The sequence below is a fragment of the Lonchura striata genome, chromosome 18 (assembly GCF_046129695.1).
Source record: "Lonchura striata isolate bLonStr1 chromosome 18, bLonStr1.mat, whole genome shotgun sequence".
NCBI lineage: Eukaryota > Metazoa > Chordata > Aves > Passeriformes > Estrildidae > Lonchura > Lonchura striata.
In genome coordinates, this window is record NC_134620.1 from 7,071,962 (window position 1) to 7,096,446 (window position 24,485).

At 42.3% G+C, this 24,485-nt stretch overlaps 1 protein-coding gene across 4 annotated transcripts in view; it reads right to left on the bottom strand.

The window, feature by feature from the left end:
• The window catches only part of HIC2 (HIC ZBTB transcriptional repressor 2), a 71,128-nt gene that overhangs the window by 23,111 nt on the left and 23,532 nt on the right, over nt 1–24,485 (bottom strand). For 2 of the 4 annotated variants that reach the window (XM_077787306.1, XM_021550000.3), the window contains exon 2: nt 8,045–8,114. The exons of the other annotated variants lie outside the window; for them this stretch is intronic. The gene's annotated coding sequence lies outside the window, so the exon portion shown is untranslated. The remainder of the gene's footprint in view (nt 1–8,044; nt 8,115–24,485) is intronic. 4 annotated transcript variants of the gene reach the window in all.

Below are 24,485 nucleotides of genomic sequence, written 5' to 3' on the forward strand. Positions count from 1 at the left end.
CAGCCTTATATACTTTGAGAAATATTTAAAACATAATAAATTCAAAATTCACTTGCCCCCATTTGCAGGGAGGGTAATGGAAATGAGAGAGGAAGGGGAGGGGAAAAAAAAAAAAAAAAGAGATCAACTGTCCCATTAGAGACTTCATATATGAACACAGAGTTTATCTGTGTATCAAACCATTGCAAATACAGGAAAAGCCAGGGCAATGCCAGCAGTTAAATGTGCTTTTACTTATTTATTTATTCAGGGAGCATTCAGTGGTAGAGGAGACTGAATTTAAATAAAAGTAATTGAAAGCTACCAATTTTCTTCTTGTTTTACATTTACACTCTAGGTCATGAAGCATGATTAGTGGCTGGTAACTACTAAACTATATTGATTTGCAACCAAATATAATCTGCTCTCAATTTGGTCTTATTTTCTGCTAACTAGAGCAGCACTATCTCCAACTGAAACATTTATTTCATTTCCTAGGTATTTATCCAGCTAACATTTTTCTTCTTTTTATAATTTTAATAAACAGCCAATGACTTTCATTAGACATTTTCTCATTTGAATCATAATGCCTGAAAATTAAAAAAGTATGATCCATTGAGAATTTTTTACTTCATTCTTGTATCTACCATATTAAGCACTTAAGTCCAAACATGTTTAATATTTAAAACAAACTCTTTCATAAAGAAAAGTAAGCTGTAGCTGATGACTTAAAACTGAATTCACATTGCCTTGTCCTTCAAAATCTAGAGCTACCAGATGTTGGCCTCCCATTAGATCTAGTTCTTATCCACCAGCTCAGACAAGGAGAACAAGCATCCTGAATTTCTTAAGCTTTCCTTATTTTCTCAACTGAAATATTTTACTGAGAAAAATTTTTTTTAAATCTACAAAAAACAGCCTGAAGGTTGCCTTGCAAAGGCAGAATAAACTCTTGCTCCTCATGTACAGGAACAGACTTTCTGCAATTGAGCATTCTGTCTTAAACCTTTGGCAGAACACAAGCAGTGCCCAAATAAAGACAGATCTAAGCTCATTAAGATCTATGAAAATTGCTTAAGGCAGCCATTGTATTTTAAAGTTTCTCTTCCTAGTTATTAAAAAGATTGTTCAATTCAGTAGCTTTTAATTGTTACATCTACAGTGCATTTGACTTTTGTGCAATATCCCACAAACTGACATCAGAGACCACTAAAACCAACAGAAGTAAGAGGTGATGCATCCATTTCCTACCATACACATTCTGCTTCATTTTTATTGGCCTGTGTACTGAGAGGCTGTGATTGCTTCTGTCCACATTTTGTTTAGTAATTTATATTAGAGAAAATTCTTATTTCCAAGAAAAACCTTAATACACATGCCAAAATAATAAGCTTAATTTGCCATCAGGAAGATGACAGAGAAACAGAAGACAGATCTTCACCTGATCAAATACAATATTATATGCAAAGTGCAAAAGAAACAGGCTTTCATGGAACCCTCCCATGCTACTTTGAGATTCATTTTTGCCTTCATAATCCATTATATTACTCAAACTACTTCTGGACTAAGTTCCTTATTTGTTTACTCTTTCCCAAGATTGCACTTCCATTTACAATAATTCACAGACCTATCAAGCTTAGGAAATCTGAAATTAAATCTTTCCTTTTATCAACTGTATGGTGGAAGATGCTGTTCAAGCTCACCCATGGCCACATGTTCATCATCCAGTAATCTGGCTCAGGTGGTAAAGCAGACGTAGTGCTGTATTGGACACGGTGCCCTGGTCCTGCATCATGCTGGACCACTGTCATGTGTGCAGCTTGGACACTGAGAATCTCCCAGGATAATTCACCAGCATTGCTGGTTTCAAGTTGTGGCTAGAGAGCAGATGCACAGAATGCATCGTTCCATTCTTATGGATTTTTGACAAAACTAAGTCTGGATGCACTGAAGGAATAAAACCAAAAAACCTTTGCTCCTTGCTATAAACAGTGATTTTGCTGGTGTAGCAGGAGAAGCAACCAGGGGGAATAAAACTGCACATCCCTTCTTTAAAAGAAAGATGACTTATAACTTGGAAATAGTCTAGTAAGAACACTATTTCCCTTCCCTAATGAAGTTCCTTGTCCGGTATTAAAGGAAAGTAGTCTTTCAGTAGCATTTCAGCCACCTCAAAGGGCTATTTAAAAAATAGCATAGGATTGTGATGTTTAAAAAAGCTTTTCCACCAATTACTTAATAGCATCCAGAGGCTTCAAGTAAGAAACAGGACCCTTCATACCAAGCAATTTATAGTAGCAATGCACAGAGTAAGGCAGAGGACTTGAAGGGAAGGAAAATGCTGGGGGCAAGGAGAGAGGGGAGGTAAAAACCACAAGTAAGACTACTAAGTATATCCAAAATCTAAAAACTGGAATAAAAGCCAATGCCCTGCACCAAAGCCCTCTTGAAACACAAGCATTTAAAAAAAAAAAAAAAAAATCCTCCTTGTTCACCCCATCAGATCCAGAGATCCAGCACCCCACGCTGGAGAGCCTTTGCTACCCCTCTGGCAGCCTTGTGCCCTGAAGTACTCCTATGTGGCAGGTGATGACAGCTGACAGGTACAAACTCATTTGCCCCAGGACTGCCTGGAATGTGAGCTGGAAGAGAAATCTCCCAAGAGAAGAAAGGAGCTCTTGCTATTTTGCCTCGAAAAGCCTCCTCCAGAGAGAGGAGCCGTGCTGGAAGGTGGCGAGTGACGCCTGCGCTGCAGCCGCTCTCCTCCCGGGCAGGGGAATGCCACGCTGCAGCGCTCAGCTCGCTGCTCCCAGCTTCTCGTGGAAGCATTCCAAGCTACTCAGCTTCTGACAGCTCTCCAACTGCTCTTCCACGCCGTATTGCTTTACATTACGTTGCTCTCCCTGCCAGGAGGCACTGCTGTATTACAGTACAGTCGTCTAGCAAAATGTAAAACTGATTCTTTCACCTCCCAAATATCAAACGACTGTTGCTACTGCAGTCACAGCTACAAGCCCTCTTCTGTGTTATATTTTCCTGTTTTCGTGCATATACAAAGGATTTTATTATCTTCTCTTCAGCCACCTTCCCAACTTTCTGCTTCCTCCCAGTCCTTTCTGTGGAGGGTGGCCATCCTCAGCTTCCAACCCAAGGTGTCACTGCTAGATGAGTTAAAAATGCCCAAGTCATTAGGTGCATTATCAGTGACTGTAGCACTGAGAGGAGAAAGTGCAAAAAGTAACTGGAAACAGTGTAGTTATTTGCACTTCATTAAAAAGCTCAGCTTCCTGTTAACTCAGAATTTTAAAAAAAGATGGCAGCTACAGAGGCATTTTATAACACATTTTTAGGCATTTGACTCCTGATCTCTTAATTTCAGTGTGCTTTACATTACCTGTAGGCTGAAAGGCAAAACTAGTTCCCTACACTGCAGGGTAGTGGTTTCCTTTCTAGTTTTGACCTATAAAAAGAGCCAAGTTAGAAGAGCAAAGGTCTATCTCTCTCTACTCTTCAGCAATAGCCAGAATAGGGCCAAAAAGAAAAAAAAAAAAAAAAAAAAAAAGTGAGGGACAGCAGAGAGGGAGGAAAAGCAATGACATAGAATACAGACAGTCTTTTCCCTTCTTACACCCCGTGCAATTGTTAAAGATCTCCTGGTCCAGAGGTTGCATCCAGGCCATCAGTTTTAATAAGAACTTATCTGTCCTTCATCGATTTTTCAATCTGTTTAGACTTCTGCTATCCATAACACCCTGTGGCAATGAGTTTCATGTGGTAACTGCTGCTTGACAGAGTGCCTCCTCTTTGCCTGCTTTGAATCAATTTAGCAAACACAGGAACTGTGAAGGATCACTCCCTACTCCCCTTTCCATTCACAACAATATAACGCATCTGTATTTCTGTAAAAAGTCATCTCTTCTCTATGGCAAAGAGAAATCACAGGGACTGACTTTTCTCTGAACCTTCCCCAGCCCTCCACTACCTTTGAAGGTGGTGATAAGAACTGCACAGCGCCTGAGACACTGGCACACTACGGATTTACCCAGCAGCACACTGATCGCTTCTGTTCGGTTACCAGTTTGTTGTTTCTTCATGAGTACAGCATTTCCTCCCAGCTGCCCATTCGTATCTCCGCAAGAACTTTCTGGGGACTCACTTCAGAGTGCTCATAAGAAGTCTGCTGAGGTAACAGGTGACATTTCTCTTGTCCCAACAACTACTGCCAGAGTTCTCTCAAAATTTTTACCCAATTCAAGTCAGTCAAAATCTCAGCTTTCAAATTCCTGCTATTTTTCAAAGTCTTCCCAAAAGTACAGCAGTTTGCAGTCACTCAAAGCTCATGACTACTTTCTTTCACGTGTACACCCAGCAAGAAAGTCCACAAAGCAGAGAAGCACAAAGGACATGGTTCTCTCCAGCAAGCAGAGAGGAGCATTGCTGCATTAAAAGCTATACTGACAAACCAAGGAAACTTTCTCAGTCTTGTCCCAGCCAATATCCCAGTCTTAAGACATTTCTCAGGAGGCCCCACATAACAGTGACTGTCCTGAAGGATCAGTCGGACTTGGCAGTGCAATGCACAAATCGCTACCCTGCCTCATGAGCCCCTGCTAATCCCAAAAGATGTGCTTCACCAAACAGAGTTGCTCCACATAATTGCTTGGCTTATCTCCCCTCTCTTAGCAGAGAGCACGGTTCCTAAAGGCCTTAAAATTAATGACAGATATGCTTGCAGATTAAAATCCCTCTACCTGTGTAGTGCTATGGGCATCACTTGTTCACACAGCATTGCCATTCACAGTCCTCAGCTGCAGTTTCTTTGTGCTTCTTATAAGCAGCTCAAGTGCTGCTGAATTAGCAAACACTGGGAGGAAACATCAGAGCAGTTTGTTTGACCACAATTTCAGAATTTCTGGCAGACAGTTGTAAGTAAAACATCAGGAGAAAAATAACAAAAACCAAAATTATAAACTGAAATATAAATCTCAGCATACCCGACCAGAAAACCAACAGGTAATTAGAGCAAACAGACTCTTATGAACACACAGTTAACAAAAGTAGCTCAAGACACATTAACAAAATAACAGCAGAGACACATTTTACTTCCATAGTTACAAACCTCTGAATTTGAATGAGGTAACTGTAGAAATAACCTTTGTACATTGACAAAAATCTACAACTACCCACGAGCATAAGACAGTGTGCAAAAGCTGAAGGCATATTGAAACATTCCTTTTGGATATCTCATTGACTGAATATTTTGCACACAGTGTCTGCAAAATACACTGGGTGTGTTACAATCTGTGAAGAAGAATACCTTTCCTTCAGTTTCCTAAGGAAACAATGTGGGATAGAACATCCTTTTACTCAATAGGATGAGAAATTGCATCAAATCCCTTGTCGGAGTTCTGATATAAAGGCAATTCAGAAAATCAGCCAGAGACCTGCCCACATCCATCACCATGACTTTCCAAGACTGGAATGAGAAAAAGTTGTGTTTAAGTTTTGCACTCAGCTTCAAATGTCAGTCAACTCTATTTTCTCCTTGAAAATATATGCACAACACACACACATTTATACACACATGTACAGCTCCCTTCTGGTATTTCTTCTGAAATCCCTACTCTGACACTTCCCATGGTGCTGAATCTGAGAGATAGTTCCTCAGTTAATTAACCTCCTGTACTAGAAAATGCTGCCATCCCATGAGGGATCAGAAACAGCCAGAAGCTTGAACACAGAGAACACAACAGCCTGCTCACATTAAGCAGAAAAGTTATCACTGTAAAGCAGTTTGTAAAGAGTGCCTTAAACACTATTACAAGAAAGTGGCAGTCTGTTCAGAGCTACACCAAGCAGGGAAAAAAATTTTAGTCACTTGAGTCACAGAACTAGTTATTTGCTGTTCTCCAGGAAGGAGTACACAAACAGGTGAGGAAGCAGATCATATCTCCTGCCTTACACCTGGGACACCTGTCAAGGCTTTGAGCTACAAAAAGTCAGCATGTACTGTTTGTTCACATTTCCTTTCTTTGGTAACCAACTGAGAAGATACTAAGAAGAATGTATCCAGCTCCAGTTGTTGAACTTGTGTCATAGAATATCTGACTGAGAAGAATGAGGGAATGAGGATGCCCTCCTTGAGATAAATGTTCTGGCCTCTTGTGGGCATAACTCTCCCAACAGGAATTGACAACTGATAATGTTATCACAGAAAATGCATTTAAGCTTAAGTTCTGTTAATAAGACCCTCTCCTAGTTGAAACTAAAGGATATCTGTTCACCTGGTATCTTCCACATTTATCCTGCTCCAGAAGCAGAACTACTAGTAGCGAGGAAAAGTCACCCATAGTAAAGGAAAGGAAAGGACTCTACTTCTAAGCCTCAGAAAAGGGACGATGGATAAATTTACTGCAATTTGAGAAGGGTACTTCTTATCATCTATGACATTTGTATGAAACAGCATCTCCAGCTCTTGGTTTAATGAATAAAATAACCAAATCTTTCAATACATGTTGTAAATAACCACAAAGACTTGCCATCTGAAACAGCTATAGATGGCTCTCTTTCCATATCCACCATTTACAAATAAAGATTTCTCAAGTGATCAGCTTGGAGAGCTCAAGTGAGCAGAGATCAGTGTGTAGCCAAATAGAATCACCAAGTTAAAATTTGGACAACATAATGTTAAAAGTCTTGGAGACAATTTGCTTCACTGTGGTTTTGCTGTGTTCAGTTCTTCCTTAAACAAATGTTTCTCTAGCAAGCTGGTAATCTTCCTATTGTATCAAATTCCTTGATACCTACTTGGGAGAAAATTTAGTTGATCCATGAACACTTGCATGGCTTATTTTAGCTGTGAAAAAAATTCAAGTGTAGAGATGAAGAAACTTGCCTGCAGTGAAAATGGCAATTTCAGAGCTAAGGGGAGTGAGGATGGGGGTCCCTCTTATCTCCTTGTCATTCTGCAGCTATAGAAAAGCACAGGCAAGAGGCCCTCAGCTGAAGGACAATGGTGGAGTGATCTGGCTTCAACCACCTGAGCTCAAGCTGCTGCTCCCAGTCAGTAGCAGAATCATCACATCCATCCCTTCTGGGGGAGCCCAGAGCTGCCCAGCAGGCCCTGGGGAGAGCTACATCCCAGGATCTATCTTAGGCAGAAAGTAGTATCCAAGGTACCTATCATGGTAACATCTAAATGCAAGTATCAGAGCACTTTACAGACAAAAAGGGCTTTCCCCCAGGCTGTTTAAAATTTGCATGTTCCTGTGTAGCACTGAAGACAGCAGCAATAGTGATTCATTAAGATAATGATTTAAGTAGGAGGCTTAAGAAAGTTGGGTGGATTAACATCCAGAGGGCTGCAGTTGGAGCTTCTCCACTCCAGGCTGCCACCTTCCCTTTTAAGGGAATGGAGGAATTCCAAAAGTCAAGAGAACTATGAATTAGCAACAGCTATATCACAACTACAATGTACTGAAGAACAAGAGCACCACCTCTGCTCCAGCCCATCCTCCTTGGCAAGGACAAGAACAAAATTTTATGCTGCAGGAAAGTTTTCATTGCATTTTAAATTATTAGCAATTATAAATTACTGGATTTCCCTTACCCTGATTAGTTTGTTCTCCTCAAAAGAAAGGGATTGTGTGAATTTATTTTAAAACAATTTTCTATCCACCTTAAAAACAACATACATTTTCTTCCAACCAATTGTCTTTCCCCACTATTGAATAATCAGATGGGTTTGATAAATTGATTGCTCCCACATAATGATGTAAATATACACATTGGGAAAAAGCACACAAGTCCTTTCCACACCCCAACATTTAATCAAGTTGTGATCAGTTACGGGTTGAGACACGCATTCTGTCCGTAACACCAGGCTAATGCTCAGACAGTAACAGACAGCTCAGACTTCATCCCTGCTAAGACAGAGGCCTCTCTACCATGATTTTCATGTTTGCTTTCAGTTGCCTTTTAGAGAGATGTACAGACAACCAGTTAAGCTATTCTGCTCACTTGGAGTGGCTGCAATAGGGCATCCCGGTGTGTATTGCCCACTCACCGCTAGCTGTGCTTGGTCTGAACGTCTTCTAGGCACTCTATCCCATGCTGATTCAGAACAGAATAGCTTCCTGGAATGCAATTATAGAAACAGTGAGGGTTTGTCTTAAAAAGGGATTATTCCAGAACAGCTATTCCTTATTAACTACTCCAAATTGCCTCTTCATTAAGATGATGAAGTTAACTGAGAATAGCTCCTCCTTTCAATTTGTAACTTACCTTGGTCTCAATCAATGACCCTGTTTACATGAGCCCTTGGTGCAGCATCACAGACCAGTAACAGCAGCTTCACCAACAGAAACAGACTCACAGTTGCAAGGAATGAATGAATTTATGGCATGGGTTTGTCGATAACTTTTAAGGTCTCTTCCAACCTAGTCATTCTGTGAATTCTGTGAAAGTAGAGCTGCCACATGGGTACATCTCAAGTGAGTTTAAGTTGGCCAGATAACAGGATCAGGAAATATGTTTAAAAATAGTTATTTCAATCACAGATCTCATCAGTAATGCCTGTGACATTTTGTACTTTATGAGTCTTAGGATATGCTTTGTTCAAACTTGGTTTATTCCTTAGATACATGGAGATCTTAACAGCAGGGAAATAGTTCTGGAACTTCTTTGTTTGTTAAGTTCTTAGCTTGCAAGATTTCTCATCCAAAAGGGCTGAGAAAGTACCTGGCACATCTTTGATGCTTATTGAATACATTAAATAAATCAAACGTTTTATGATAAAATTCCACTCCCCCATACCAAACAGATGTAAGCGCAAGTCAAGGAGTCTTGAAAAATTGCACTAAAATTGATTTTGCTCCAGTTTTCCCCAAAGGAAAAAATTTGAGTGTGGGTTGAGACAAAAATACGGAAAATTTAAGCTATCATGAACAACTGAAAAGAGAAATGGAGAAAAGACAGAAGCCAAAACTAAACTTCATATTCATAATGCATAATTTATATTCTCTCCAGTGTTCTACATGAGAGGCATTCCTGGACTCACATGTAAAGTGGGAGTCTTTTTTTCTTGGGCTCACCATACTTCTAGAGAAAAATGCAAGATACCTTAATGCTGGTGTCTCCTGCCTACTCAGGGAAAATCACAAACCACAGAGATCCTGAGAGGATAGAAAAGATAGGACTCAACACAGCTGAGGATGTCAGTACCAAAAGGATCCTGTAGCAAAAAATAGATGATCCAGCCTGCCATAACTTGATCACAGTATCAATCTTTCAGCATTCTTTTGCATACAGGCAATCTTAGTCCATGTACGTGTGGTACATGTGTGCAAAACCAGCACAATACATAATATTTTTTAAGCAGCTCTTATGGGTTCTTTTCCCCATAGGAGAGAAAGTTAAGAGAGACATGATAGAAAGGGATAAGAGAAAATATAAATATATGCTAATCAAACCAGGGAAAAACAACAACAAAAAAAAAAAAAAGCTGAAAGAAACAGAAACCACTTCCAGTTTCTCCCTCCAATAAATCCACGCTCTCATGGTCTCTGGCACCACTTCACAGTAACCCCAAAAGATATTCACCTGCTCCCACAGCACTAAGAAACAAACAGTGAAGCATGAACAAAGAAGCTCCCACCTGGGATGACCAATGTAATCCCTTGAGAGCACACTGCGAGGGGAAAACCTTATCATGAAAGCAGAAGAAAAACAAACACACACATGCACACACACAGCTCCACTGCTGTGCACCATTAGCATCCTCCCCACTTTCTATACACATCCAGTATCAGGAGATTTATATTCAGGCCAAAAGCTCATGCTGGCAGGAGAGGAAAGTAGTTTGGAGAAGAGAGGGGAAGGGGAAAAAAAGCCTACAGTTTCTTGGCTTGTGATCAGCAGGCTGGATGCATTCTGTGGAACTAGGCCAAAGCATTGGTTATTATATTCAAGAGAACATCTGAATCCCAGCTCAAGGGAGCCGAGTCTGCGGCTCTCATTTATGCTGTATATCAATTGAATATCAAACCACATTTTCCGCCTTCTGAATAATAAAGCTTAATAGTTTGGGACTCCCATATGGTCTATTGTTAAAATATTTCCAAACACTGGCTGCTGTTTTATTTCTGAAAGATTTCTCTTTCCTCTTTAAGCTTTACTTGTTTAAAAGATGCTTGTAGCAAAAGCTAAATATATTAATCTTTTAAATATTTCCAGAGTTTGAGCTAGGGCTAAAAAATGAGGGCATAAAGAAAAGAAAATACATTTTGAAACTAGCTTTTTTCTTTTTATGCCACATGCAAATGTTTGTTCCAGGCAGAAGCAGCTGGTGCCACCAGGCTCTGCTGTTCAGAACAGGGGGTGCAGAAGCTTTCAGAAGCCATGAGTTGCTCTAACAAAGGAGGGACCACACAGACTCAAGCCATTCACAAAAGGACCCAGGCCGATTATTTGACTATTACTTACAAGGAAGCTTGGCCAGTAACGTGGGCAATAAATACTGGAGAAACCTGTTCTGTGCATAACCCAGGTTTGTCTTTTCACAAGTCCTGCTCTCTAATTAGCTACTCATTCCTCGAGGGCACTGCTGATGGATGGAGTGTATCAATTTGGTTTATTTTTAAAAGTCAAGAAACTTGCTAAATAATAAACACTCTGCAGTGTCAGGAACAGTCACTAGTGTCCTTCCTAGTCCCACCAGAGAAGAGTATTGCTTTCTGCTTTGCAGAAAAAGACTCAGTGGCAGAGAATCTGTGACTCTCAAGGGCTGCAGTGCCTTGCTCAGAGCCGGGATGAGAACTCAGAAGTGCTCAGCTTTTGGTCCTGCATTCACCCCATTCCATTTGCACAGAAGGATTCAACTGTTCTGCAAGCAGAAGTGAAACCCTGCAGCAGTGCCTGGCCATGCACTGCTGTGACCCCCAGCTCTACCTCACCCAGGCCCTGACCTCTCCAAGGAGTTCCTCCTGTGCTCTGGGACAGGAGCTCTTGTGGCACCTTCCCACATATCTGCTGGACACTCAGCCAAGCACAGGGTGCTGAGCCAGGCACGACCAGCAGTGTAATAGCACAGACAGAGCTGTTTTACAGCCCAGGGAGCCAAGCAGAAACTTCTGCTCTCTCCTCCTCATCTTCTGTTCTAGCCCTCATTGCTGTTTCTCATTCCTGTCTCCTACTTCCCTCCTGCCAGTGTGTTCCCTCCCCTCCATGGCCTATCTGCCCCTCCATCGCCTGCTCTGCTCCAGTGTACAGGGCTTCAGAGTCAGCTGTCCCAGAAACTGGTTGCTCTTACTCACCAGCTGCCTCCTCCCCAGAAAGGAAGAAATTCCAGTATTTCAACATTTGCTCTCATCCCAATTCGGGCAGAAAAACTGAAATTAAAGACTATGTAGAATGGAAGTTCACAAGTTTAAAAAGAAACAAAAAAAAAGAAACCTATTTGTGAACACCAGTGCATTTTGTGTCATTTGAAATGGAATATTTTGCATTACTGAAACCACAGTTAGTTCATTTTGGTTTGGTGACCTGACCTGAGAAATTTTGTTCTGAGTCAGTATAATGCTGAGCTGCTTTTCTTCCCACAGTGTTGCACTGCCCCAGTCACTTCAGCTTGGCAGCCTGGTTACCCTGGCCCCACTTCTGGAGGAGACTCCCGTGCTGGAAGGCAGTTCCCAAAGCACACACTGAGGTCTCCTGTGGCACAGCATGGTCCCTGGGAGACCTGTGCTGCCATATGGGAAGGCCAGGGCCCTTGGAGTCCAGCAGAATAGGGACTTCAGTCAACAGCTCTCTGAGCAGTCAAGGATGACCTGGAATCCAATGCAATGTTTTGAACCAATCCCAAGTGAAGCCTTTTAGATCAGTTAGAGAAAAGCAAAACAAAGAGGTATTCCCATTCAGGCAGCATAGACAGGTCAATGTAACACTTCTGGTAAAAGCAAATTAATTATACAGGAGATCAGAAATCTAGCACTGTGCTTTTCTAGGAGAAAAACAAGGTTTCCATTTTAAAGACACTATGCTGTTCCCTTTAAAAGCCACTCCAAAGAAAATTCAGAGCAATCTCCTACTGACCACAGCAGCAATCTTACAAGCTGGCTTAAAAATAATACCATGAACAAATCTCACTCCTGCAGAAATTTCCTCAGCAGGGAACTTAAATTATAGCAATATCAGCACCCTTCTGCCTCCTGCACAGCTCCTGGCATGAGCTAAGGACTGTGGGATTTAGTTCATCAGCTGAGTTTAATGACAAGTTTAGAGTCTGACAAGTATTGAGCCAGGGAGCTCACAACAGATGTCTGACCTGTTCACCCTGCTGCTTCAAGCCAAGGCACAGGCACAGCTTTTATGAGCAGTTGGTAGAAACAACCACTGGTGGACCTGCTGAAGGCTCTGGGTTCTACCCCAAATGTTTGGGTGCCACCAACTCATGCTCAGCAAACAGTTCTTAAAACAAGTGGAGAGGACTTGGAGGGAAGATTAGTATGCATTCACAAAAAGCTATTTCAGTAGTTTTCCTGTAGACTCTATAATGAAGCTCTTGTAGTGTGTGTTCTTCCCCCGGGTCTATATATTTGAGAGAAGGCAGAGTGTGTGTCTGTATGGATGGATTTGATTTGCTCTTGAAAAAAAAAAAAAGAAAAGGAGAGACACTTAGCCTGTAGTTTCAGTGTTAGGAATTGCAATAAACCTCTCTTTTTAAAACCCATAACCTTGTGACTGTTTTATAGTTATAAGGAATCATAATCAGAGAAAGATTTAGCCTAACAGTGATCTGCCCTCAAAGACATTAATCTGTCACATCTAATAGAAGGGGAATAAGAAGACAAACCTTTCCTCTAAGTAATTCAAACAGATGGTGTAGGACTATGGTGGGAACTTACTGTAAGTTGCCCCTGTAACAAGGGTAAATTTGGCAGTGCTGCACACCCAAAGATGCTATTTACGAGTCAGTGTGAGAAATATCTCTGCACAATTTCCTTGTGTTTTAAAACCTGAATTCTCTACGACTGTATCTCACTGCTTTTGTGGTTGACACATTCAACCAGCTTTCCGCCCACTTTTTCACCCCCTTTTTGCCAGCAAGATTGAGTCTCTCTTGTTTGCAAGTTTTAACTCTTGTCTTTTGATAGATCAGCAGAAGATAATTAAGTGCATTATGCCAAAATGTTAAAAAGCACAGTTTTCTACCAGTATTTCAAATCAAATTTTCTCTGTCTGGGCATATAGTAAATTCTTTCTTACCCTACAAAGCACACCAAAGTTTTCAGTTCAGTTTCTCTTTCTTTCTTTCTTCATACCCTCTATAGAAAATAAAAGGTTTATTTTCTCTCCTCTCTTCCCCCACCTTCAACCTCAACCCCTACTTTCTCTTTTCTACTTTTGTCATACAACTTCTCTTCCCTGCTTCTCCAGACTCACAGTAAGAAACATTACTTGATCATCTTCTCTGGGTTCCTGCCTCTCCTCTAGAGGAGCAACAATTGGCTCCTGGGACACTTTGCTCTGTTTCCTCTCTTGGAAGACAGCCAAGCCTTACTCAATTCTGTCTTCTTCAGGTCTGCCACTCAGCCCACTAACCAATCCCTATTTTCCACCCACACTGAACAAGACATAAGGTTTCCAAACTTGTCTGGAGAGCTTAGTCCCAAATACGGCTCCTATAAGAGACCGGACATGAAACCAATTCCATTGCTTAAGAGTTCCTATGATATCTCAAAGCAGGTGAAGACCATTATTGTCAGATTCCTAGCATGCAACAAGGCTGATAGGGAGCACTGAAAGATATGGGGTACCAAGAGACCAAATTCACTTGCAGTGTCAGTCCAGGGCAGTATACTGAATTCAAAGGAGCAGTAAACTGAGACACTGGTTTTCCAGACTGGTCAGGAGAGGATTGGTTTTAGAGGACCTGAGGGTAATCCCCAGATTACCCTACCCTTCCCCACACTCACAGGGAGCAAATGTCACTTTGTATGGTGAAGCATGCCAGCTTGGGAGCATGCTCTATGTTTCATATTAATGAGTATTAGTGTGGAACCCAACTTCCTTCCCCTCCCTAATTTTTATATAATTAAGGATGAGAAGGAGCATTTTGTTTCAGTCTACAACAGTGACAGACAACAGCACTACAGAATAACAGCAAAGGGAGAGAATGAAGTAAAAAAATGCAGGTGGTAGACACTGCTTTGGCCACTGCGTGAAATGAAGGCTTGAGTGCACATTTTTGCCTGATTGCATAGCTGTTTCTGCTGCCCATCTAATCTGCTTAGAAAACTGGTTTTGAAGGATATGGTTCAGACATACCACTCGCATGGGGAGGGGGGAATGATGAGGGGAGAAAAAAAAAAAAAGTGCTGCAGCTGCAAAAGATAAAATAGAGACAACTAATTTTCTCAGAGCTTGCAACACAACCTCTCCCCCTCCTCCACATGCAGTCACTGCACTGGCAGGATAAGCTGGAGATTCTCCAGCGTAAGCAAAGAAGGCACAATAAGGTGTGCAGGCCCTTCTCCACCCCACTCCCCGCAGGCCTCGGGGGTACCACAGAGAGCGGAGGCTGAGGGCCCCGCTCCAGGGAGGGGGACATTCCTCCGCCCTCTCCTTTCCACTGCATGCCCATTTTTCTGAGGGGACGTGAGAAACACACAGTGCTGGATGTTATGCCGAGACAATAATGAGCGTAAGAAAGCTGCAGACTCCTGCTGTACCAATTGGTGGCTGGGTTCTGAACTCTCATTGTGTGATCCGATTTCTCCTGTCATTCAAGCCATTTTGCAAACTCCAAGCATACGTTCATTTAAGCCATGTGTCCTGAAATCTAAACAGCTGAAGGGGACAGGGAGAGAGGGACAGGGAGAGAGGAGAGCCACTGGATTTCTGGTGACAGTGTCTAAAATACACATTTGCACAAGGAAGTCTCACTTTAGATCGTTACTTAGCAAAACAACTACAGCTGCTGACAGGCAGGAGGTACAGTTTCAAGTGACCATCAGACATAAAATAGGCCAAATAAATTACTGCAGTCTAAAGGGAGTGGCTGTGTGTGCTCCCACAAATGTAACAGAGATAACAAATGGATTACCACTGGGTGACCCAATGTCAAGATTAGCAGCCCCAGTTCTCATTTCAGTTACACCGTAGCAATGACATTACCCAAGATCTAGTAGAAGCGAAACTGAAATCAGAGTCCAATCCAGGATGTCAGGGAGGCAGCTGCTTTAGTTTTTTTAATGCCTAGAATTTCAACCCAGTTTGCTTTGTTTCAAGAGCCTAAACTGCCTCTGGCAGAAGGGGCAGCAGCCTTTGCCAGCTGCCACGTGATCTGCAAGGATGTTTTCTAAATGGATTTTTTTTTTTTTTTTTGACATGGGGTTGGGGGAGAGGAAGTAGAGGTTTAGTGATAGAGGTAGACAGCAAGAGAAGTATTTTGGCATGTTTCGTCCCTTTCCTCAAAGGTATTTTATCCTTTTATTTCCATTCTGTGCCCATACATAGAGTTACCCTCTCCTCTGCACTCTCCTACACATACACCCATGTTTTCTTTGAAAGAATCAACAAGGCCAGTTCTGGTCTTTGTGGGGTGGGTCTTTGAGAAGACATTGTGTGAGTGGTTACTCCACCACTGAAGTAAAATACAAGGGGTTTTTATAAACATAAAAACAATTTTAAGCTTTCCCAATATTAATTGCTTATGGAAATTAAACATCTGCTAACAATAAATTCCCCAAACAATTAAGAATATCATTTCAGTCTGACTGAAATGCTTTCCCTTGCTAATTGCTAAGAATGCCATTTGCTTGTCTTTTACAATGGCAATTTCATTAGTTCTCCAATTATCCCAATATTTCAGTCCTTTTTCTTTTTTCAACAGAATGAAAAAGGTCCAATTCCCATCTCCAATGCAACTTTCAGAATCCTGCAAAGCCAAGTGAGAAACTGGCAATTACAACGAGCCACAGAAAGCCCTCAGGGCAGAGACTGATTACGTGGGTTGCAGAGTCCACCTGCACACCTTTTCTTACCACATCGCCCACAGCCCCCTCCGAGTCTGCCGAGTTTTCACAAGTATCCTACTACAGACTACACCCCACTGTGGCAACTGGGTGCTGGAAGTGCAAAGAGGAGCTGAAATGCTGATAACCCACGCGAATGCTTAGAATAGCAGATGCCAGGGGGAGAGAAGGGGGCCACCAGCTGAATTTGCATCACACAAGGAAATAAGTCATCTGGGCAAAAGCCCCATATGTCTGCTTGGGAATGCTGAGCTAAAAGGCCTTTGGAGAATTGCAGATCTCCTCCAGCTTCTCATCTCACTCTCTGCAACTTGGTGCAGAACATACAGAAAAGATTTCAAAACCTCACAGTACTTCTTACTATACAAGAAAAGCAACTAGTCCTTTGCATGAATATGTTTTCTGCATTTAAGAATCAAAAAGCACTTAGCTACAGTACTTGCCCTCTATCCACTTAAGTGATGAAAGGCCCAGCCTAGTTTGCTGGAGGTCAAATAGCAAGTTCAGCAGCAAGAGATGACAAGGGCTCAGGTACGTCCCAATCCCATTCAACTGTTGTACCCCTTAGACTGAAGAGATGTTAAACACCCTCATGGCGTCAAGAATGACTAATGCTCTCCCAGGTCAGCTTGTGATACAGAACTGGGAACTCGCACATCTCCTTCCTCTTGCCTCCCACTCCACTGTATTGTTGCAAAGCCCACGTGATAAGATTTTCCTAATCAGCAATTAAAGAGTTAATGCTTCCATTAGAGCAGATGGAACAGGAGTAGCTTCAGGGAAGGTATGCAGAGGGAAGGAGGAGAAAAGACACAGCAAGAAGGAAAAAACAGAGAAACAATCCTAAAGGAAAAGCAGTTTTCCCACTAAAAGGAGTGATTAGTTGACTAGACAACATAACCCTTAAGACTTTGTCTAGACTAGGATAAAATACTATATTGTTGAAGGTGTTTGAGAGGAATAGTAGGTAAGGCTCGTGGCCTTTGAGGTTGTGGTAGCCAAGGAAGCGACTAATTAGGACATGTTCACTAACATGTCTTAATGCTCCATGTTTAAATCCTTGCCCAAGAACTCAAGGCTATGCAAAGCAAAGGTCTCATGCTGTTCTAATGATTGTAAAAGCAAAGCTATGACACAGTGCAAAAAAATCAGAATGGTGAGGAATTACTGAAGTCTCACATCCCCCATTTTTCTTATGCTCATTGAATGCCTATGAACATTTGCATCTTAAAATATTCACCAGCATTTTACCAGACAACCTACTATGACATTTTTCCTCTAAAAATCTAATCAAAATCCTAAATGCCAATAGTAAAAGATACCACAGGTTAACAGCCTACATTCCTATGAGACTTATCCTTTTGCTCCAGTGTTTGCACAGGCAGATTTTGGAAGGAGGGCATGAGAGAAAATGAAGACAGGACTATGAAAAGTGTGCCCAAGACTTCAGCAAAACCATAATTTTGATAATCCATTACCAGATTTGTAATTAAAATCAAAGCCCACCTCACTAGGACAGCCAGATGCATCCACAAAGACCTTGTTCTGAGAGTTGTTACACTAAATCACAAATGCTGTAGCTTCTTCTTAACCCTTGCAGGAGCATGCCAGGAACCACCTATCAGTCTGAAAAACTGATCACTTTTCTCCCAGCTTGTTGCATGCTCTAGGTGTGCCCCATACCAAATAGGCTTACCAATTAAAATCTTAATTACACCTGTGGCTTAAACCTTATCCCAGACAGCACTCGGGAGCATTTGGATTTGAGTGTTTCAGGTGTGAGACTGGGGCCTGAAGTCACAGAGCTAGGCAAGTCAGAGTAGGGAGCCCCTGGTAAAAGTACTCAGTACACTGGGGAGCAGGGGATAAAGAAGAAAGAAGTGTTTTTTCCATTTTGATCACATTTAACTATATTCACATTTCCACAGCTGGGCTTGAGTAATGTCCACCTCCCTTTTTGTGACTGAGGGCAGGTATTAGAGTCTCAGATTTCTTTTCCACAACAAAAAAGATCAAAGTTTGAGCCACTTGTGCAACTTAGGTGTTTACAGTGAACTGGTCTAATCACATAGCAAGCCCTTCCTCCCGTTATCAGTCTCACACTGAGCCAAGCTCCTTCATTCCATAAGCACCAGGAGGACTGAGAGGAGAAGGCCCACGGGCCCATGTCTGGTGTGGATTATAACCCACCATCCCTTTTGTCTACTCTACCATGGGAACTAAACTACAGTGTGCAAGGGAAAGATTTAACATATACAAGTAAATATTCACTGGGCATGTGGTCTGCAAGGCTGACAGAGCATTTCCAGGTTGCATTTTTAAGAAGCTTTCTAAAAAGCAAGCAAGTACTGTATGAAGAACCAGAACGAAAGAGAAGGCTCCTTTCACTGCTCTTGTCAGTATTGCCTAGGTAGTACAGGTTCATAGTGCATTTTATTGTCAAAGGAAACTTGTGCTGCCTTGTCCAAAGTTACTGGCAAAAGAAAGATAAAGAAGTACAGCACAGCAGAAGTCCATGCAGACAAGCTTCCACATTCCTAATCTCATTTTGTTTCATGCAAAGGACACACAAACTATCTTGGTCTTCGTTTTGTAAGCTATGAAATGGAGCTAAATTTTAGGGTTTTGTGAAATGGTTTTTAATTAATAATTGCAAAGCACACATCTTCAGATGAAAGGTATCATATAAATATTAATAAGCTCAGACTACTGGCAGTATGCATGTCTCTTAGGAATCGTAAGCACCATGGATGGATCAAAGAGGACATGTAGCTCTAAGAGACAGAGTGGTGGGAGTAGTCTCTGTCTTTAACTGTATTTTAAAGTAGATCCTCAAGACTGTTGTGGATATGCCCTATCAAGTTACAGCAGTTTCAATTAAAATGACATTTTATCCTTAGGCAAAATTCCACAGTGCACCTTTTAATATTAGCAGGGCACATTTTCACTCATGTAAATATTTCTTCTACATACATGCATTACTAGATCTTTGTAAATAGGGGTCAAACCAACTGGGAAATAGGAATTTTCCCTTCATTTTCATCAAAATTAATGCCCCTTACCTAGTTACATTGCTGAAAAACTTCCAGCTCCACTGCAGTGCCGTGACAAGAAGCAGGATGAGGATGTGGCAGTTGTTTGCTTCGCGGTGCTCTTAGCTCAGTCTGGCAGCACTTCAGACATGGAGCTGTCCTTTGAATGAATGTGGCAGAAAATGCCGCATAGTGAAGGTGCTACTTCTGCTCCCCTGAGCAGGGGCAGCACAAAACGTGGCTACGGACACGGCGGGGAGAGGAGCGAGCCCCTCCGGGGGCTGTGCGCGGGCATGTTGGTGCAGCGAGGGAGCAGCGGCAGAGCGGCCGCGGAGCGAGCGGAGCTGCCCGGCTGGGCAGGCACGCTGGGGAGGAGGCTCCAGCCGCCTCAGGAATGCGGGATGGCCGCAGGCCTCAGCAGTGTTTTCCAAAGAGGCGCTTAGGTTTGTTTCTCTTAGGGTCCAGTAAGCCTGTGCTTCTTTGTTATTGGGGGTGGTAGTGGGGAATGAGGGAGAGTTGCCTTGTTGGGGTTTTTAAAAATACATTAGAAGGCAACAGGGAGCAAAGATATTTCTTTGCCTGAGGAAAATTCAGGTTTATCAGCTGCCTTCCTACCTTTCTCCGGCTGTAAGACACCATGGACAGCTTTGTGCCTACTTCTCTGCAGCCAGGCTTCCTAAATGCTTTGTGAGCCTGACACGTGGCCAGCCAGGGGGTCTACAGCAACTTGCCTCCAGTCCGGGGCTGCATTTCATTTCCTCAGCAGAGTCAGACCAGTGGCCCTCTGTCCTGCTCACCTCAGGCACATTTCCATAAGCTCTGCTCTCTGCAGTTGCTGCTAAGGCAGTGCTGTAGCTGCCTCTGGTTTTATCTACACTGGAGCTATTGGGACTGATTGCTTAGTGCTGGTTTTAAGAACAAAAAACGGATGGTGTAGGCACACTCAGTGCTTGTCATTGTGTCCCTGAGCTGCTCAGAGGGAGCACAGCAAAGAGATGGCATTAAGAGGCCTTACCACTCCTTTGGCAAAATTTACTGAAATTTGGAAAATGCTTAGAATAAATAACACCTTGATAGTTCAGAAAAATAATTCTCAGAAATTAATTTCCCCTTTGTTGCTAATTGAAGGTGGGGTGTTCACAACCCAGTGAGTGGTGTCCAAAACAACAGTCTTATAATAACTTGTATCTAATTGCTCTGCTCAGTGCTAAAAGATATGATAGAAAATGTAACTGTGTTTTGATACCAAATAACATAAATCTGGACACCACACCAACAATTTTTAGACAAGGAACCAGGAACCCCAACCAGAAAGATTGGGATGTTAACTTCTTCCTCAGCCACACCAGGGAATTTTACACTTCTGTACGAATAATGTTTTCATAGCAAACCCAGGCATCAGTCCTAGCAAATACCCCCCTGTAAACTCTAGCCCAAAAGAATCACTTTGGAAAAGGTCATACCACCTCCTGTTCCCAGAATTAAGTTAATTAGCATTTGTCTCTCTCTGTATAGGGTCAGGGATCCTCCCACAAAGAAGGTACACAATCAAATTGTTCAAAAATGTACATATGCCCTCTTAAGCCAACAAGCTTCTCTATAGTATCACTAAGATTCTCTCTGGTCATCCCTGTAGAACTCCCAGTTGGAAGGGAAGCAGGCTGGGAGATCAGTGTAAGCAGTGCTTTGCCAGGTAGGAGTGCTGATATTTTAGTTCTAGGTAGTGATCGCTCTCAATTTCTTCTTATTCCATCCAGGTATCTGTGATATATATATATTATGGAAATATTTCACTTCTCCTCCATGTGACCACCTACATGCATCAATAGAAAGCAAATCCAGGTAAGATCTGCTATCAGTTATATCCGGGTGCAACTGAAGTTTGATCAGCAATGAAGGTCAACACGCTGTTCTGTATTTTCTGTCCACAAAAATGTTACACAGTGCACTTACTGAAAGAGGTTTAAAAATAGCCTAGCCCACACGGTTCTTGGGCACAGAAATTTTGTCAAAGGTTGCCTGCCACAGAACTCAATTGCTGATTTACAGCAGTAGTTTAGGAACAGAAACCAAGACCCAAGAGTTTAATTACCAACATTCCCATTCTAATCTAACACAAAACGTGTAGGATACTAAACCCCCCTCTTCTGTCAACCAGCCATGGCTGCTTGCTCTGAGCACAGCCTCGAACCTGCTAAGCAAGAAAGGATTACACCAAGGACAACAGGCTCCAGTTCCCCAGAGAGAGCACTCCTTTGCAGGCCCATAAAAAAAGGGTTCAGAGACTATTTGTGTCAACTCCCTAAACCACAGACCACAACTAGCCCTCCCTCTGAAGCATTTGCATGCTGCTCCTTGCAAAGCTGGAGCAAGATATGTTGGCATCCAGATCACTGCCGCCTTTGGGGGCCCACCCATCCCTCTTGATCCCCTTCCATCCCTTATCTCAGACTTGCAGACCCTCTCCCTGGGCAGCAGCAGCGTCTGGGGTGTATTTGCCTCCAGGTTTGGCACTCTTCTGTTTCACCATCTCCCTGTCCTTCTGACCCAGGGTGCAGCCTGCCAACCCCGCTGGGTCCTCTGATACCCAGAAGGACATAATACGTAGAGAATCACGAGTAAGAAATGTGAAACTGGCAACACTGGCGCTTGAAACAAAAGGGGATTTAGAATGCACTTGACATTTCAGCTTCAAAGTTTAGGATAAACGAGGCAAAACTGAACTGTAGAAAAGGAATGGCTTATGGGCAGCTCAGACTTGTCCTAGACTTTCAAGCCAGTCATTTCCCATAAATACTCATAATTTCAAACATAAGAAGCGGGGAGAGGAGACAAAACAAACTGAGTCAACTGCTTACTGCCTTTCTGATTCAGACTCCTCAGCAGATATAGGACAGAAATTATTCTAGGAAAAAGTTCCTTTTTATGTAATTGGGACAGCCCCCAAAATTTTTACCAGAGGGGAAGAAGAGGACAAGAACTAAACTGCGAACCTGTCCGCACCCTAGCAGGAATTCACCCATTTTTCACCTCCCACAGGTATCATTAGCATGCTACTGAGAGCAGAAAAAAAGCAGCTAAGATCAAACACAAGCTAGTAAAAAAGCTCTTCCTCTTGTCATCCTGCGATGGGCCAGAATTTCTGGCTGCAGCTTGTCTTTCCCTGAAATGCTGGGCTAGTCAGAGTCCCTTTTAAAAGAAGTGCCACACTATGAACGTGCTACAGCTGCGACACAGAAAGTGCAGAAGGCAGGAAGTCTGACGTTCACACCAACCTCAGCCCCTTCACTCACACCTCTTTTCAAATAGCTTTAGCACATGGAGCCCACATTTTCACGTTCTCAGAACTAGCTTTATCTATCACACTGCAAGTTTAAGAGAAATTTTTGAAATAAGTCTCTTTTTCCACACTCAAAGATTCACTCAGCTGGGAGAACTTTTAAATTGTTTCTGTAAACTGTGCTCCTCTCTTATTTTTGCAGTAAGTTACCACGCTCCCTTTTAAAATAGTATATATAATTTTTAAAAAATAAAATACACATTGAAACACCATACCAACTGTTGTCACAGTCCAAAAATGTCTGGATTTTCAAACTTAAGTCCACCACTGTTTAAAAAGGCCACACACATGTAAGTGTCAATCAGGCTCAGTGGCAGAACAGAGGGACCCAGGCTGAGCCTGCAGAATGGCACAAACTTTCCTGGACAGAAAAAGAGTGCCAGTTCTCACCCATCTGGAATAATCTCTGCATTTCTGAATGCAGACTTTTGGAATTTGACCTCAAGAAGCCAGGTGCTTGATTTCTGCATCTCCTGCTTTACTGTGTTTTGTGACAGAACAGGAGAGAGAAGTAAGAAAAGTGTATTATTTTCAAGGCTACACCTTAATTGCACGTAATATTACCATAGTGATTGCTTTTTCAGGCAACTCAAATGGCCTCTTCTGTGCCCAAAAATTCTGTAGCTGATCCTGTGCATTTTTAACAGAAACACTATCTCCACTCCCCTCCTCTTAGCACCAGGATTAAAATAAAGTAACATTCAAAGTATTTGCTGGAAATGGCAAACAAATGGATAGTAAAGCCTGGAGGTTACTTGGCAGCAGAAATTAGCTATGGCAAGTAACTCAGTGAGGGCAACAAAACTCAGAGTTGTTCAGCATTTGGACACTCTGCAAAAGACTGATGGGTGAGGGGAAAGGGCCAACCCCACATGACACTGCCAGGTCTCAAGTACTATTTTGAATCAGGTAAACTAATATCTCCTGTACCTGTTCCAAACCACAGAGTAATACATGGTCTCTGTCTACAAAGTCTGCTGGCTGCCCCCTTTGAAAGTAGCATCTATCTTGGTGAAGATCTTCTATTTTCTCTTGGTCTCTGGAAAAGGATCCCAAACAAGTGGCAGGGACACAGGGGTTTGGAAGCCTTTGCATGTTTATCTTTACTGATAAGGCTGCAATCCTTGCTGCAAGCACATCAGCCTGTGTCTGCAGCAAAACCTTATTCCAGTGGATGCCTGCCTTGAAACAGGCTTCCTTGGGACTGGGCAATGCCTTTAACCCCTTAATGCCCCATCTACAGAAGCCTTAGTATAGACTTCTTTTTCTTGCTTGAAGATACATCATGTTTTCATACAACTTAAAAAACAAGCAGGTAAGTCAGACCTGCTTTGAGACAGCAGCAGTGCAGATTATATAGATTATATACCTCCACAGATACTATCAGAGCAATTTACCCTGAGAGAGTTTCATCTCCCCAAACCTCTGGTTCTGTACAGATCAAAAGAATTGTCCATTCAAAATAAAGGGATGCAGCTATACGAACTGTGGGTGGAACACATAAAAATTCATTAAGAGGACTTCTTGACATTATTTTGTCTAATAGATTGGAGACCTGCAGCCAGAGCTGTTTGGATTTTTAGAACTGGAGAATCAACTATAATTCCCAGCCATCTGATCTTTTTCTAACAGGTTAACTAACTTTGTTCGTGCAGCTTTGTTAATGAAATCTCAGATCACTCACAAACATGCATGCCAAGGGCAAATATCCAGAAAGCCACTAGGGATCTCCCACAGCTCACATGCCAAGAGCTTGGACAGCCTGAAAATGACAAACAAGTGGCTTTTCTCTGACAGCAGGTTTCATTTATGTGCTCCCACTTGCTCTTTCCCCATCTTCATCCTACACCACTGAGTCAACCTTGACCAGACAGGTTTCAGTTAAACATGTGCTTTGCCAAAGGTGTTTTTAAATTATGTTTTTAAAAGTTTATTTATAGTACACACGCACAGTGCATGATGCTTTCAGGACTTCTGGAGACTTCAGTGTGTCAGGAAGAACTTTGCCAGGTAGAAGGAACTTGAATTCATCAGCTGGGCCATGGAAAACCACCTCCTCCTCACTGTGTCCATCCATGTACCCCAACTCAAAGACAGAGT